Source organism: Hyaena hyaena, unplaced genomic scaffold, assembly GCF_003009895.1.
Source record: "Hyaena hyaena isolate Hyena2069 unplaced genomic scaffold, ASM300989v1 scaffold_198, whole genome shotgun sequence".
Lineage (NCBI taxonomy): Eukaryota > Metazoa > Chordata > Mammalia > Carnivora > Hyaenidae > Hyaena > Hyaena hyaena.
Window position 1 is genome coordinate 1,391,470 of NW_024080829.1, and position 11,443 is coordinate 1,402,912.

The following is an 11,443-nucleotide window of genomic DNA, read 5'->3' on the forward strand; positions in this document are numbered from 1 at the left end:
AGAGAAAGGGGGGCTAAAACAGAGAAGGAAACCTGAAGAAGTGTTCTTCTTTGTGTGCCATGGCATTATTGATATCATTTATTTTTATTATGGGGCTAAGTGGCCTTTTGTATGTTTTGCCTGGAGTGTTACAATATTGTGTTTCAATGGGGGAAATATCATTTCTATGAATTCTAAATAAGTGACTCATAAATGAAGTTCTGGACTTCAACACATCAAGGAAATTTAGCTGCTTTTCAAATGAACTGTGCATGCCCCCTGTGCTGTGATGGTATATGCAGGAGTATGCCTTGTCAGCAGTGACTGGACAATCCTCCCAGACTTCTATGGAATGAGGGCGTAGATACTTTTTCTTCTTAGCCTATGCCAGGAAATACATATATTTCAGCAAATAATGCAAATAAGAATTAATGTAATCACTTATTAAGCCAGTAAATGCAATCAAAGTGGAAATTATTCTGGAAATAATAGCAAATTTTTCTATTTATATATATTCACCGTACTAGAAAAATAATTGTATCAGTTATCATTTAGCGCATAATAAACCATCCCAAAATGTAGTAGCTAAAACCAAAGCTATATGACTTACATGTCCTTAAGAGGCAAGATGCAAGGCCTCTTGAGGCCCAGGCTTATAATGGTACATTGTCATTTCCATTTCATTTTATTGCCCAAGGCAAGTCACATGGCTAAAGCTGAAGTCAAGGGATAGGGAAATATATTCTGCTTCTTTAAACATATTCTGATTCTTTAGTGGGAAGGATTGCGAGATCGATGGGAAAAGCCGAGGACACTGGAAGGTGCAGAGAATTAGAACTAAGGATACAATCTATCCCAGTGATCATTGGTCACATAAGCTTAAGTTAGATACTACTCCTTGAAGATTCAGGTGTCTCTGTGAGTACATAGGAATTAGGGATCAGGGAGAGGAAGGAAGGATAAGGTTTTGAGTGGCATGTCTTGTAAAGGCACAAAGCTTAAACCTGCCATTTAAAGACTTAAGACTCCTTGAAACTGAGAATATTTTAAAGTATTACTTTTTAAAACTGTTTTATTTATTTCTGAGAGAGAGAGACAGGGTGAACAGGGGAACGTGAGAGAGAGAGGGGGAGACACAGAATCCGAAACAGGCTCCAGGCTCTGAGCTGTCAGCATAGAGCCCAATGCGGGGCTCAAACCCACAAACTGTGAGATCATGACCTGAGCCGCAGTCGGACACTTGACCGACTGAGCCACCAGGTGCCCTGAATCTGAGAATATTTTAAAGCACTTGATCACTGGTCCTGCAAAGAAAACTGGAGTCATCTTCCTTTATCTTGGAGCTGAGACAAATAGAACCAGCCAAGAACTTTCCAATCAGTTAGGAGTCCCGGTTTTTTTGGAAAGTCTTTTTAATTTTTTTTTTTTGGTTCTATCTATTTATTATGAAAAAGAAAGAAAACACGAGTGGGGGAGGGGCAGAGAGAGGAGAGAATGAAAATCCCAAGCAGGCTTCACACCATCAATTTCGAGGCTGAGTCTGACCCAGGATTTAAACTCAAGAACCCGAGGGATCATGACCTGAACTGAAACTGGATGCTGAACTGACTGAGCCACCCAGGTGTCTCTGGGGAAGTCTTAAAAAGAGCTCTAAGTGCTAGAGATATGCCTCTGGCTCCTTACCCTTATCAGGATTACAAAAAAAAGAATGATAGAATAATTGGTTTGGTGACTATGCGTAACTTTTGAGGGAGGGTGTATAAATAAAAAAGCTCTATATTTTCTATGGCTCTCCTGACAGTTATGCTAAACGATCCTCTCCACCAAACCTTTTCCTCTAGTATATGCTTCCTTAACAACATCTTGGCCTGTCTTTACAAATTTTTAGCCCATTTTGGTAATTTGAACAGTCTAATTCTGGCATTTAAGATTCAGTCCTGTTCTCAAAAGTGATTCAAAGTAATCTCTTTCCTCCAGCTCAGGCAAGATCTGAGTGGAGGGACCATGGCTGCATCTGTGTCCATCTACTTTTCCTTCTTCCAGCTGCATTTCAAGTGGGGGTTGGGGAGGAGGGGCTGAGATGCAGACCTCATCTTGGTTAACCATGCCTGCACTTCTGCTCAAGGTCTACACAGGCTGACAATGAGGCTCCAACAACTTTCACAGATAATAGGGGAGGGGGCCCTCTTTGCCATCATCCTGATTACACACATACACACACACACACACACACACACCCACACACACCCACACACCTTACATTGCCCAAAAGTATAGCCTTGGTTCTCATTTTCCAGCAAATTCTGAGGTCAGCAGGAACACATGGGATCCATCTTTTAATGGATACCAACAGATCACAGGCAGAATGGTCCTTGGATTTCACCTTGCCCTCTCTCTCATCAAATTTCTGCCCCTATTCAGATCACACGGGTGCCAAGCAACATGTCCACTCTTGGACCAAATCTTGTGTGAGGATAAAAATGTTGGCCTCCTCTTCTTGTAGGTACCCCAATCTTTAGAAACAATTCTCTTTTCCTTTCTCCTTCCCATTAGCTTTGGGGAAGGGAAAGCTACACCTCTTTCACTCTTAAGTCTTTTCAAGGAGGGAAGCAGAGGTGAGAGGTACATAGAATTAGTTATAGGAATAATTCTGCTAGTTGAAGCTATAAGAGAATATGGCTAGCTCCAGATGCTGGTAGCTCTCTGATTTTAAATGGTGGACATACTCTGATTTTTTGGCTTTAGTTTGGAGCCCTAGCTGCAGTTCAAGGACAACAAGAAAAGTCTTACTATATGCCCCATTAGTTTTGGAATCAGGCAGAACTTGTTTCAAATCTGGACTCTGCTACTTACTACTGAGTCTCATTTTCTTCATCTGTAAAATGGTGTTACTAGAAATGATTTCTCAGGGTTACCGTGAGAATAAAATTAATGAATGAATGTCATTTGGCTCCCTTATAAAATGTGTTAATTACTACTCATTTTTTTTGTTATCCCATCCTCCACATCCACCTCCTGCACCTTACTTGAAACCACTTTTGTGCATGTGCATATCAATGCAGACAGACAGATATAAATGTATATGTGTGTATAGATGATGTAGGCTTTGATATATTTTCCCCTTGAATCCATGTTATGTTATTGGCATAGAAAAACACATTTGGGACATAAATCTTCAAATTCAGTAGCAATAGTCCTATGTTCTTATATGATTCATATAAGTCGTAAGTTACTGAGGGTATCATGTATGGACTTTCTACTTCCTGCAGCATACTGTGTAGGTGTATTATTACCAGAAATCCTCCATAATGCTACCCAGTCATTTTTGGTCTCTGTTTTTACAGAAATGACTAGGATGAAAGAAAAGAAAGACTGAAACAAAGAAATGTGATTGTTTTTATGTTTTACCATCAAGAATATTGTTTTAGTTAAAGTGAGACCATTCAAATGAGAATAAACAAATTTAAATAAAAAAGAAGTTTTGATGATGATTTCTAAACTGAATGGGGTTTTACCTGATAAAATCTACAAAGCAGAATATTTATCCTCAAAAAATATCAGCTGAATATAATCACTAATGCATGTTTTCACACCTTCAACTATATTAGCATTTTTAAAAACTCAATAGATCGAGAGCTTTTTAGGATACCTGAGTTCTCTGTTCCAAGAATACCTGTTTTAGGGTACCTGTTCTCTTTTCTGGAACTACCTTCCAGAAAAGAAAAGTAGTTCAATTATTCTTTCAACAAATATTTGTTAAATCACAAAGCTAAAGAGGCTCTGTTCTTCTCCACTGCTGAGAAGTTTAAAGTTTAAAGCTCCTCTAACAGAGGAGAAGTGAAGTGATCAAACAAACAAAAATACACTTCAGTATCTTCTTATTCTCTACTGCCTAACACTGGCCTCCACCAGCTCCACCAATTTTTAACACCCCTGGCACTACCATGACCACCTCTGCCATCACAAAACAATCTTATAAAAAGCTCTACTGTATTTGCCCTACAGGAAAGTCTACAAAATTAGAGAAATCTTGATTCGTTTCTTCTCAAAGATTCATCATCTGTAAAATTTACACAGTATTGTCCTGACTTGTCACATTTACCAAGTTACTAGTGTCTTCTGTAGGTAACATTTGGTAAAGACTGTGAATATGCCTAGAATATCTATGCTCAGGTCCTGCTTTCATTTGCACATACACACACACATACAAACACATAACCTAAAAGGAACTGGGAGAAAGGCAGAATTTATGTTTGATTCTTTTCTATTCTATTCTATTTATTGTTGAGAGAGAGAGAGAATCTTAAGCAGGCTCCATGCTGTCAGTGCAGAGCATGATTCAAGGCTCGATCCCATGATCCCAGGGATCATGACCTGAACCAAAATCAGGAGTCCATTACTTAACAGACTGAGCCACCCAGGCAGCCCTGATTTTATTTTTAGACAGAGACTACAAGAGGATGCACTCGTAGCTATGGCTGATTTGACTAATAAAAATGACTGTAATAGTTCTTACAAAAATATTCCATGAGTTTTACACATATTCATAGATAATGGCTAAGAAATTAGAGTAACAGGATGCTGGAATTGAAGGGTCTCAGAATTCACTCGTTCAAATCTCTCGTTTTACTCATAAGAAAATTTAGGTCTCTGGCTGTGTCAGGAAAAATTTGAAAGACATTTAAATTGGGGGAAAATCACTTGTACACCCTTCCAGGTCAACATGCTCTAAAGGGGACTGAAACCAGTGAGCTATTTTATAACTCTGTAAGGCTTAGAAAACCTACAGCAAAGCCAATTATTTTTGCCTATAGAAATGCAAATGAATATTTTCACGTGGATCACAATTGATTATGGCTCTGTGGATATTGAACAGTTTTCCACCTGTTTACAAATTTCTTTCCACAATCCTAATGATATATAAGCTTTTGAGCCAGTTTTTTTATCTTACTGGTTCCCTCATTAACTAATATATTAAAGAAAATCACAACCACCATCTTAGTTCCCCAGTTAGCACATCAAGGAATAGACTTGTCCAAATATACTCTAGAGTTTTTATGGAGGTCCAGATATTAAAAAGTAGGGGGGCAAGCTTGCTTCATTTGTCTCTAGATGGTTGTGAGAAAAGAAAGGAGATAGAGGCAGTGACAGGGAATGGCCAGATGCAGACCTCAATGTCAGTTACAGAAAAGAAAATAAATAAATATCTGGGTTTTGTTATAAATGTGTTTTCCTGAACCCAGCCCAGACCTACTGAATCAGCCTGTGAATTTGAGCCTCATGCACACTCAGGTTGAAAATCACTGTTCCAGAGTCACAAAAACACTTTAAGATTCTTAAAAAGAGAGGGAAAACATGAATTAAATGAGACAAGAAAAGGAAAGCCTTACAACTCTGCTCTAGTTCAAATTTTAATAGGGAATGGTCCATAGAAAACTATACTCTATATCTTTGGTGCAATGGCTTCACATGCTGGTATAGTTTTGGCAGTATTATCTTGTATTTGATTTAAAGCAACTACCAGAGGGTGTTTTCATATGGTTCTCCAAGCACAGTGAGGTTTTACCTGTGATACTCGTTTGAATGATAGTTGCAGAATCCCTCCCAAGCAGCACCTGCTTCAGAGGGAAGAATTAAAGTCAGAATCATTCTCCAATGGGGATCTGTTCATTTTACAATTAACAAAAAAAAAAAAAGTGGCATTTTGTTTGTTTGATGTTTCAGAAGTTAAAATACTAGTTCTCATAGAGAAGAGGCCCAAGCTTCACCTATCCTGTAGAAGCCAAACAATTTTTTTCATGACAGAAAATAGCGTTATCCTTACAGAAAAATGAAAGGTGTGTGCAGGGCACAGGGCTACTAATGGACTTTTGGGGCCAGATACACTTGAGCTCTTGAGTACGTTTAATGTACCGCTGGTCTTAAATGTTATAAAAATATCAGTGTGACCAAATTAACTAGGTTTCAGAAGACTTGGACTCCAGCAAAATTTAAAACTTTCTTGCCTCTCATGTCTGAGTATGTAAGTCCAAACTAGTTCAAATATTGAGAAACTTAAATAGATTCTATTAAGTTGTTAACAACAACAACAACCACTTAACTGGTTCATGAGAAGCAAAGAAAAAGAGGCATTATTGTTAAAGCAAAGTATTGAAATATAGCTTCTGCAAAACTGCTTTTGGGTGGTTAAGGATTTCCCCACATCCCACGTAGCAATAACCTCAATTCCTACATGTGCCCTGTGCTTGTCACCAAAGGGGCTGTAAGAAAAATAAGGTTGGCCCTTCAGGAGTCTTCATATTGTTAAATAATAATACTGATCAGTTGTGGAACTATTAAAGACACTCTTCTCAGTAATACCAGATATTAAAATTACACAAATAAAATACATTGTTGGTGAGGCTTAAGCTATATTTAAAGCTGAACTAAGGTTAAGTCTCAACACTGTAATTTAGGTATCTCTTAGGCGACATGTGAAAAGATTGAGTTATAGCTGTAGTTCATGATAAAGTCTTTCAATGACCCCTCTTGAGTGAACTAAGTCTGACTGAAGAATAGACCCTAGACAGTGAGACTGCTTGTTATAGAAATGAATGAATACTTTCCATTATAAACTCCTGACATGAGTGTTAACAGAATTCAGTAAGTATGTGCCATACCCTGAAATGTCTATAGATGACTTAATCACTTAAGCAACAACTTAATTCAGGCTCTGGAAGTATTGTCCACCCACCCACCTTTGCTCATAAAATTCAAGAGGTATCATGTAGATTTGAAAAACCACTCTGAACAAAGCATGGAGTTAAATATTCATCAGAATCTAGCTCAGGGATATGGAGATCCTAGTTCAAATGGGAACAAAACTGGCAAAGTTGTATTGTTTCAGAAAATCTACTCTATGTGTAGCAGGGATCTCTATTATGTACTTATAATGTGGAAATTAACTCTCCTTGTAGTGTCTTAATAGAAAAAGAAAACACTGGGAATGGAGGATTAAACAAAATTCAAAATATTATTTTGACGCAGGTCTTTTTTTAAATGACAATATCCCCAAGTAGAGCTGGAGATAAGATATGCACAATTTCCCAGATATATCTGACTATTGTATTAAGATGAATACAGAGTGACAAAAAATAAACATATAAGTGTATTAATGTCTTAAACTAGATAAAATTTTGTTTCTTTCTTAGGTAAAATTCCAGAGACATATAGTCCAGAGCTACTTTGGCTCTTTAAAGTATCATGGCTCAGTCTCCCATTGTTAAGACCACCTCATGGTCCCATAAGGCTGCTCCAGCTCCAATCAATACATCTGCAACCTATCCTGCATGAAGGAGGACATGAAAAGAAGAAAATGTCCTAACCTATCAAGGATGCTTCCCAGGAGTTGATTATATCCTATTGATTGGAACTTAGTTCTATGGTCACAGCTAGATGAAAAACAGCTAAAAGTGCAATCTTTATTCTGTATAGCCACATGCCTGGTTAAAAATTCTGTTTTTTGTGGAAGAGGATGAGAGGACCATGATCAATCTCTGAGACACCATGAAACTCTTTATTTCATGGAGCACATCACAAAATAAAGTTCTGAAAGTGGTGAGGAAAATTAATTAACTCTTGCCACTATTTTCTCAGTTGCTAAGAATCAATGTCCAAGGCAATCCATTGGAAGAGTGTAAAAACTAGGACTGGCAAACTGGTTTACTAAACCATTCTTTTACAGATACCAGAAGCACAAAAGGAAGAATTAATGCTATTTCATTTGAATCTAGCCACTGCAATAATTTACTTGCAAGTATAATGTTTCCTAAATACCAAGAAACCATCTCTTTGAGATGTAATTGTCAAAAAAGACAGAAACTTATTTCCCAGTTTCTGTGGGAAAGTAGGACATTAATTTGAGTGGGCACCTTGCTCCAAATTACAAAATGACCTCCTATCATAAAGATATAACAAGTTTGTTTTCCTTTGGATAAAGCCAATCAGTTAACATAGATGGTCATCCCAATGATCAGATTTAAATTTAGGGTGATCTGTGTGTGACAAATGGTGCTGTCAAGCCCTCTTATTTGAGGAATAGTTACTGTTTATTTTGATAGCCTGTATGGAGTGCGCTGTATCTGCCTGGCTTTGTAAAAGGCTCAGATTTCTTTCTGCTTTGCAATCTTTTAGTAGATTGCCTGAGATGGACATCACATTCTGGTTTAATGCTTTTTCAATATTGAACTATTTTTTCCCTTTTCCTTTTGCGGAGAATTTTTCTTGGTTGGTGGGAGATCTTTTAAATTTATAGTTCCCCAACATTGTCCTCAAACTCATTTACATCATATTACTGTAATTTAACATTGAACTGGACCTTAATGAGCCTTTTCTTAGTTGGTGTGGCTAAAGCAAATATTCAATTAAAAGAAAAAGGTTTTCTGCAAGAGATGTTAATCAACATTCCACGCTTCCAAATTCTTGGGTGTTGAGTTCTGTGTTCATCGCAGACTCAGTGAAATTCTTAGTATATTGTGTCTTTCTTGTGACTACAAAACCAGCTGCATTGCTCTATACAGGTTACAGGCCTGTATTGTATTGAGAAGACCCCAATAGCCTTTAGAGTATTAGTTGCTTAGGGGGCGTAACACAGTACCATGCACTGGGTGGCTTAAAGCAACAAAAGTTGGGGCGCCTGGGTGGCTCAGTCGGTTGAGCGTTGACTTCAGCTCAGGTCATGATCTCACGATCCTATCCTATTTCCAAATAAGGTCACATTCTGAGGTATTGAGAATAAAGACTTTAGCATACCTTATTTGGGGGGACACAACTCAACCTGTAACACTTTGTAAGAACCACCAAAACTTAAAGTTACACTCGCCAGCCCTGCCAGATGTCTCAATCTCCAGGTGTTAAGGATGCATGTGCTATAGTGCTCTCCAATATTTTTCTCCTAGTTTAATTTTCAAATAATAAAGGGAAAAATTCTCCCTGTTCAAGTTTTGAAGTAATCCAAAAGTGATATAAAGGAGTTGGTTAGCATTTGGAGGCAAAACTTAAAAAATGTTTTAACTGGTAAGGGCTCTTCTAGAGAACATGGCTTAATCTGTTTGTAGATGGGCTTGCTGATCCTGAAGCCCAGGACTCAATGTACCCATCCAGTGCCAGGGCAGCCAGACCACACATATATTACTGATATATAAGGATACACCTAAGTTCAACCTCAGTCCTGGTATTTTGCCATAACATCCAAATGGCAGATGTCTACTTTCACAGCATTTCTCACATCCTAAACTTCTGGGTGATCAGAGATCATGTGCTATTATAGGTGACCATCACAGCTAATTAGTGTAAGGGTGGCAGTAACACAAACAAGAGGTGTCATTTTGATACATCATTAATCTAAATAAATATCTGGATATTCACTTTCAAATTATGGCCAATCACTCAAGATTGAACTTGTGTTACAACTCTTTTTATAAAATTCTGTGTAGATGACAGTGGTGGAAGATGCATAGCTTTTAGATGTTCCCAACTTGCAACATAAAAAAGACAGTGAAATTAAAAAAAACAAGGGACAGCATTTGCAACCAAACTAGGAGACAGGTTACTTCAGGGACCCCAAAAACCCAAACCAGCAAGAGCCACAAGACCAGCACATCATTAGCATCTGTTTCGGAGAAAACATAGAAAAGCTACAGGATGACTCACAACCTGACAATAGGAGACCCTAAAATGGCCACCAGATACTCATGGGGAGGCAGAGTGGCCAGTGAGAGCAACAGCAGAAATGAGAGGGAATCATCCCTAGATTAGCAGATGAGGGTAGCGTCCTGCAGTAAGTCAGGCTGATGGCTTAGCAAGCACCACCTCCCTGCCTTCCACAGGGGCTCACACTCAGGCAGAATAGGAGGGACTAAATCAAAATCCATCAAGAAGGAACAGCATAAATGAGGGAAAGAAAGGGTCCAGATAAAAGTGGGGCAGACAAATAGAGTAAAAAACTAAAAACAACTTAGAAAAATCACCTTAAAACTTAAAAAAAAAAAATTTAACACTGCATAGAAACACAGGAGTTGTTAAAACAAATATCCTTCTGATAATCAGAACTAAATTCACATAAAAATGAATAACAGAAATGTGTCAAGGCCAAAACCCAAAGATATGACGTGTTTTCACTAAAAAGTCCTATTTGAGAATTTTTCACATCCTGTGAGGATGAAGTAAATTATAGTTTTTGTCACCTTAAGTTTCATGAGGAGGAAAATAAAAGTTAAAAATGATAAACTACTTTTAATTTTGATATAACAAAGAATGTAAAGAGAAAGGAAAATGGAATATATTGTTAGAAAAGATATTTAAAACATTTTCATCTCGCTAATCATCTTTCAATTTGTGACTACTAAAATTATTATATCAATTTTTGAAATTATTTTCAGATGTATTCTTGATTACTACTTCTTTCTCTTATGTCAGTATTTGCTTTTGGCTTTGATTTCAGTCAAATATTGACTTTAACTCCTGGCTCTTTAGCATCTGGAAAAAATATGTATCAGTGTATCTCAGTCCTGTAAGATTTATGGCCTGGATGACAAAAAGAGAAACCCATGGATTCTCAGTGGGTTACTTACTCCCAAAAGAGGAATAAGAGAAAGAGGCTGAGATGTACCCCCTCAACCTCTCTAGACCCATCAATCATATTAAGTCTTTACCAATTATTTACTGCTGTTTAAAAGCCATCTGAAAGCTAAGTGGCTTAAAAGGACAAAAATTTTTATCTGTTCACAATACCATGGGTTGCACCCGCTTCAGCAAAGCATATACTAAAATTGGGACAATAAAGAGAAAACTAGCATGGCCCCTAGGCAAGGATGATGTGCAAATTCATGAAATGTTCCACATTGTTAAGGGGTTAATTCATCAAGAAGATATAATTGTAACTACAGGCACCCAACATCATAGCACCTAAATATATTAAGCAAATAGTAACAATTCTGTAGGGAGAAGTTGACAACAATACAATAATAGTAGGAGACTTTAATACTTCACTTTCAGCTGTGGGTACTTCAGCCAGAGAGAATATCAACAAGAAAATGTTGAACTTGAACCATACATTGGACCAAATGGACCTAACAGACATACACAGAATGTTCTGTCCATTAGCAGCAGAATACACATTCTTCTCAAGTGCACACAGAACCTTCTCCAAGATAGATCGGATGATAGGCCACAAAGTAAGTCTTAGCAAATTAAGAAGACTGAAAACATACCAAGTATGTTTTCCAACCATAATTTTTAGTATAACTAGAAATCAACAATGAGAGGAAAGTTGGAAAATTTATAAGCAATTGGAAACTAAACAACATACTCCTGAAAAGTCCATGGGTCAAAGAATAAATAAAAAGTAAATTTAAAAAATGTCAAAACAAATGAAAATAGAAACATATGGGATGCATGCACATACATGCTAAGAAAATAGAAAGAT

General features: G+C 37.4%; 1 pseudogene; it reads left to right on the forward strand.

Annotated features, from left to right (window-relative positions):
• The first annotated feature begins 10,763 nt into the window (after positions 1-10,763).
• Positions 10,764-10,864, forward strand: LOC120238047 (annotated as a pseudogene).
• Positions 10,865-11,443: the final 579 nt, after the last annotated feature.